The sequence below is a fragment of the Onychostoma macrolepis genome, chromosome 18, assembly GCF_012432095.1.
Source record: "Onychostoma macrolepis isolate SWU-2019 chromosome 18, ASM1243209v1, whole genome shotgun sequence".
Classification (NCBI taxonomy): domain Eukaryota; kingdom Metazoa; phylum Chordata; class Actinopteri; order Cypriniformes; family Cyprinidae; genus Onychostoma; species Onychostoma macrolepis.
The window spans coordinates 13,425,309-13,432,023 of record NC_081172.1 but is presented as its reverse complement, the minus strand read 5'-3'; the positions used below and the strand labels follow the sequence as shown (position 1 = coordinate 13,432,023).

The 6,715-nt window shown below is 35.7% G+C and overlaps 1 long non-coding RNA gene across 2 annotated transcripts; it reads left to right on the top strand.

The window, feature by feature from the left end:
* The first annotated feature begins 2,763 nt into the window (after nt 1-2,763).
* LOC131524594 (uncharacterized) lies at nt 2,764-5,409 on the top strand. Of its 2 annotated transcripts, XR_009267020.1 has the most exons (5): nt 2,764-2,852; nt 2,970-3,612; nt 4,311-4,349; nt 5,149-5,234; nt 5,345-5,409. It is a non-coding gene; the product is annotated as an uncharacterized LOC131524594 (long non-coding RNA). The 2 variants fall into 2 exon arrangements; XR_009267019.1 differs by having other exon boundaries at nt 2,767-3,612.
* The last annotated feature ends 1,306 nt before the right edge of the window (nt 5,410-6,715 follow it).

The window sequence follows — 6,715 nt, the reverse complement described above, 5'->3', positions numbered from 1 at the left end:
GTTTTCAGCATCTTCAAAAACAACATTTTGATCGCTATTCACCACATCCACCATCAAACGACAGTGACACTTATATTTAATTATGTACAGCAATTGCTCTGCAGTAAAGCCATTCAAGCCAGTTAAATTTTTGCAGATTGTTATTTGTTTTATGCATGCGCTAATTATGAGTGAAAAATCATGTCATCATTATGTTTTAAACAGTGCCACTTTGTGGAATAAAGGTGTATTGCACTTATTGATTATGCAGACACGTAATTATTGTTGTTTAAAGGGGTGGTTTACTGCGATTTCAGTTTTTTCATTTTAAATAGTGTGTAATGTTGCTGTTGGTGCATGAACAGTATCTGCAAAGTTGCTGCGCTGCAAGTTCAACATAAGCGGAGATATCGTCTTTTAAAAATCAGGAATTTTAATGCCTTCAAAAACGACTCATATGGGACTACAACGAGATACTTCCCGGGTTGCATTAGTAACAAACCCATAAATTTGCATCAACCCCTCCCTCCGGAACATGCAAAAAAGGGGGCAAGGCCATGTTCTGCGGCTTTGTCGAAGAGGAAGAGTTATAGTGGAGAGTTGTAGCCATCCCGACGAAACGGTGTTATTTTCACCCAGCTGTCAGGGGTGTATTCCAGAAAGCAGGTTATGTGACATACCCGGGTATGTTTGAGGATAAGTGAGTGGATAACCTCAGCTTTCTGTTCGAAAATCGGCGGTTACTTTCAGGGTATGTAAGTAACCATAGCAACTTGCTCTCTGAAGATAACCTGCTCCAGAGCAGGTTATGTTCCAGGGTTAGTTCACTTCAGCTCTATCTGTCATGCTCTGATAGCGCTGAAGTGAACTAACCCTGGAACATTGAATTGAACATTGAACCCTGAATTACAATACAGTTATGTATATAGCCTACTATATATATATATATATATATATATGCTATTTTAGTGATAAAGCGCTATTATAAGTAATAAATAAGGTTTGCCTATATATTGCTCTAATATGGTTATTATATTTTATTGGCATATATAACAGTATGTATTCCTATAATAAAAATACATATCTGATATGACTTAATATATAATTAGCATCAAACAAACAATATAATTCTTATTCTCAAGGATTGAAGATTAAACGGAAAAAAAATACAAATGATTGCAAAACCATCAATTAGGTGGCGATATGCACTAAGCATAAGGCCAACATGACCTTTGAACAGAAGAAGAAGAAAGCAGTATGGCGCGCTTATTCTTAGCGTCTGTTTCCATAGTGACTCGTCGATTCGTCGCTCTGTTGAGAATGTCTTGAGTCTTAACCAGGAACATACTCTGAGTTGAATGAACTTACTCACGGATGCGTTTTTGGAACCACATACCTTGAGTAAGCAAGGTTTGGGGTTTATCAACCAAAAGTTCAGGGTTTATCTGACGGTAAGTTAACCATGCTTTCTGGAATAAACCCCAGGTCTTCTGTCTTCGGGCTTCCTACAGATGCTGTAGTTCGTCAACAATGGTTAAAATTTATGTTTGATTATGTTCCTGACAATTACAATCGTAATTCAGCTCTCTGTGCTGCGCATTTTACGGAAGACAGCTTCCAGAATCTACACAAGTTCAATGCCGGATTCACACAGAAACTATTACTAAAACATGGAGCAGTTACAACTTTAAAACCAGAGGCAGCAGTTGTTGGGCCACAACCTGTAAGTAAGATTTAATCATTTTAAATGTATTTGCATGTATAATTTCAGACGTAATGTTTTAGTTTTATCAAGGTCGTAAACAAATGCCAACGCTGGCTTTAGTAGCCAGTTGGTTAAATGCTGTTTCCCAGGTAGCCAGCGGAATTGGGCCGAATGCGGCTGAGTGTCGGCACACTCAGCTGTGTGCTGGCAGCGGCTTGCCAGAAGTGAGCCAGGTCCGGCCCAGTAATGGTTGCCAGATTTGGCTAGGTTTTGGATCTGTGGATCTGGCCCGATTCTGGTTGAGAAACGGCGCATTGAGCCACATTCAGCCTGACTGTGGACCACAAGTGTCAGTCCTAAACTGTCAAAAATTCAGGTTTTACTCCTTGTGTGAATATTTGGTCCCCACAATGGAGGTTAAACCTGTACACACACAATCAGTCAATTAGGCTGAATAATAAAATTACAAAAATATATATTTTTTAGAGTTGTCAAACCTTTTGCCTGTCAAAGTTATTCATTCAGTTTTATTATTATTTTAATTAATATTTCTATTAATTTTTAGGCTAACCTCAAATGGACTTTGCTTGTAATTGAAAAATGTTCCCTTAATCTAAATTGACACTTTCTGACTGTGTGTGATTGTAAAAACTGATACCCCAGTAAGTGGTAAACTTTTACAAAATATGATTTCAGATGTTATAATAGTGATTTTATTATGTCCAAATAAAAGTCCCACAGCAAAACTTAGACTAGTGGGTAGAATGAGCCAATAAGTGATCCTCTGCTGCCATCTTCTGAAATCAGTGAGTGAAACTTTATTATTAATAACTGTAACACTTTATATATATATATATATATATATATATATATATATATATATATATACACACACACAAATATATGTGTGTGTAATTTATTTTATTTTATTTAAATTTTATTTATTTTGCCAGGGAAAATATAACATGAGGTAATGACTTAAATGTACATCTCAGATGATTAAAAAAAAAAAAAAATCAATAAAATAGATATAAATGTAACTTTGACTATTTGACACCTCACGTGCAAAGCCCGCGAAAGAACCAGAGGTTATATAAGCAGCGGTCGTCACATCACGCGCACAGCTGGACTCTGAGTGGACATCGCCTGACTGGAGAGCTTTCACGAGGTAAAGTATTTTTGTGTACATAAGTATAAAATCGACGGATCTGTCATTTAAATGTACCATAAGCCTACTGTTCACATAAACGAATCTTTCCGTCTTTATTTTGTACTTTATTTTCAGCATCGTTAATGCCGTTATATCTGTGTGACGTCATTTGCGCAGATCTGCTAAAATTGAGAAAACCTTTCGTTTCACATTCATGTTGGTCAAGGTAACGTTAGTTTAAAAAATATATAGCCTATATATTCATTTCATAATTATTATTAATAATATTTTCACATTTAAGCAGTGTTGTCTCACAGATTTGTCTGAGTGAGAGCGCGCGACACTGACGCACACTGAACGCGCGCGCTCTCTCTCTCTCTCATATCGTGTGTGATCGAGCGAGCGAGAGACAGAAGACTCACACAAGCCAATGTAGCCTATCCTTATGAGATAATAACAATAAAAATAATAATAATTCTGCTTTTTAATAACAAATAATTACAATAAAAGTAAAACATGTATGCATGTGTATACACCAGGGAAGAAATAAAAGTCATATTCAAATATTTATTCTTTTTTCTTTCTTTTTTCAGATTGTCATCCGAGTGTTGCAAGTGATCAGTCAAGCAGTCATCCTGCATCTTGGATTTGTTCAGTTTGTACAGACATATGCATTATCTGATATTGAGTGATGCTTTTTCTTTTTCTCCCTTTTATTTCTGTCGGTAGCTGCTGCACCCCAAAGGCTCCACAGCACTTGTCACAAGTCTTTGGCTTTGTTAGTATATATTTTTTAAGCTGACTGTCAAACATTTTCTACATTTTTTTTTTATTTAGGTTCATTAAATATATGTGACCCTGGACTACAAAACCAGTCATAAGAGTAAATTTTTCTAAATTGAGATTTATACATCATCTGAAAGCTGAATAAATAAGCTTTCCATTGATGTATGGTTTGTTAGGATCGGACAATATTTGGCCGAGATACAAATTTGAAAATCTGGAATCTGAGGGCGCAAAAAAAATCAAAATATTGAGAAAATCACTACCTAAATGAAGCTCTTAGCAATGCATATTACTAATCAAAAATTAAGTTTTAATATATTTATGGTAGGAAATTTACAAAATATCTTCATGGAACATGATCTTTACTTAATATCCTAATGATTTTTGGCATAAAAGAAAAATAGATAATTTTGACCTATACAATGTATTTTTGGCTATTGCTACAAATATACCCCAGCGACTTAAGAGTGGTTTTGTGCTCCAGGGTCACATATGTCATGCAGAAGTTATTTATTCATTTATTTATTTAACAGTCTAGCATAATCTGATCTGTTTTAAAAGTTATGTATTTTGTAGTTTGTTAGTGAATTTAAATGATTTAATTACACAACATATTATGTGAATAGTGTAATAATGTTCCTGCTACACTTCTAATATTTTTGTGATTGCTTTTTTATATTTTTTTGTCAGATTTGTCAAGATCATCTGAAAAGAGTTCACCTATGCCATGTAAGTAATTGAATGTTATCTTGGAAAGACAAAAAAAAAGTCCAGGGTGCTCAGGGAGTTCAACGAGATGTCTGAGGGTGCTCTTTGGGGTCAGGAATTCAAGTAAATGTAAAAAAAAAAGAAAGAAGGGAAATCCAAGGCACTCTTCTTCAAAATTATTTAAAAAGCCTTTATTTTGGCTATTTCATAATAGAAAATATAAAAGACACAGGAAGAAGACATGGTTGCTTCTTCCCATGTCCTTTATATTTTCTATTATGAAATAGCCAGTAAAATAAAGGCAAAAATAATTTTGAAGAAGAGTGCCTTGGATTTCCCTTTTTTTACATTTAATTGAATGTTATATTTTGCTATAGAGTAGATGTGTAAATATATGGTTTCTTTTAGGATATTGTAATCAGATGGGCTAGGACATAATATCTTAAGATTAATTTTGTTGTACTGTTTGAGTCAGGGTGTTGTAAGTGGTCAAGTAGTAGTGACCATGCAGGGTGCCCAAATTTTTATAGACCTTTTTCTTTTTTTGTCATTTTTAAACTAAAACTGTATTAGTTTTAAATTAAATCTACAACATAATGTCTGCAAAAAGTGAAAAAGTAGTCTGAATTTCTGAAATGACTTTTTGACCACATAACATACAGTATATATCTTTTTTCTTGATCTTCTTCCTACCTGGTCTCTATGCTAAGCTTCATGTTTAAATAGGCAAACTTGTGCCACATATACCAGACTGACACTGACACACACACATATTATATATATATTTATTTATTTATTTATTTTTCTGCAAATACTGCAGTGAGCTGGATGGAAAAACTGAGAAGTTTATAAACAGATGGCATGGAAGAAGAGAGCAGGTCCTACAACAAAGAAATTCTTCTTAAGGTATGCTCCAAATTTACCATTTACCATTGAGTTCACTGAGATCTGACTAACTATGTGTCAATATGTGTCCCCTCTTTATCTCTCTTTCCTTTTTTCTGTCCCTCTTTTAGGATAAACCTGAGGCCTGGGAGATCTTAGAGGTTCTAATGTGTTTTTTATGCATTTGTTGATGTCAATTTTTCAATAATAAATTCTCATATTTTTTACATTTATGGTGTCATTCTTATCGGGGTGTATTGAGGGGGGAACTGCACATGTGTGTGTAATATTTGTGGAAACAACTGTTAAAAAAAACTGGAGGAAATCTTTAATAATACATTTTTTGTATTTTTTAGAGAACCAATGAATTACATGAACAGTTCTTATCCATGTAGGCTATATAGCAAACAAGCTAATATTGTTTTGGTAAATTTTGTTGTTATTAATTAAATAAATATTGGTTTGTATTTCATATACATTGCCATTTGGAATCCAGACTCAGGCCAGTACCGGCTAATTGTATAATCTATGCTGGCGTGATTGCGGCCCGATGCCGGCAGTGTCGGCTCAGTTTCGGCAACCGGACTCGGGCGCGTCATTCACTCCCGTAATTCACAAGAGTCCGGCAAACGCATCCGGGCCGAGTTATTTCTTCCGGTTTGCCGGATTTGGGCCGTTATCGGGCCTGATCATTTTGGCTACCTGGGTTCCTGTGTCTATGACAAATGCGTACAAACATTTTGGACCCGAATTTGTAATTATGTACTAATTTTGTAAATGTATTTTCCATGTATACTTTATGACGTAATTTTTCGATTTGATCAAGAAACACAAGCCAACGCTGTTTGGTTATAGTAGCCAGTTAGGTCGATGCTATTTTGTGTGTATAAGACAAACGTGTACAAACTTCAAAAAATTATATGTAATCACAACAGCAAACTTCCATTCAGAAAGGTTTTGTAAGAGCCGTGCTTGCGGAAGTTTGCTTGACTCTCTTCATTACCGCTTTCTGGGTCTGATTCTGGCTCAAACTGATACAGCAATATTGACACCATTATTTACATTTGACCGGAGCACATGCAGCTGTCGCCCGTGAAGGTAATGGGCGTGAAGTTTCCGGACAATGTGCAGTACGCAGTTTAGCCAATCACAACACACCGGCCCAGCTGACCAATCTGAGCCCATTGCCTGTTTCTGAGGGAGTGGTTTCATAGAATCAGGAAGTCAACCGGTCGTTCAAATGACAGAGGAGAAAGCGACTTACAATAAAGGTGAAATATATGAAAAATAAGGCGTTTTTTAACAAACGAAACACGAAGACATGTTATATTGCACCCCTTAAACACAATCAAGCAAAGAAAAAAAGCAGTAAACCACCCCTTTAATGTTTAATCTTTCCTGCTGTTATGGAGCAGTCCGGCGACATGACAAAGAACGTTGATCCTAATTGGTCCTCTTGCGTGCATTCGAAGTGCCGATTGGCTGATTCACAGATAGAACCT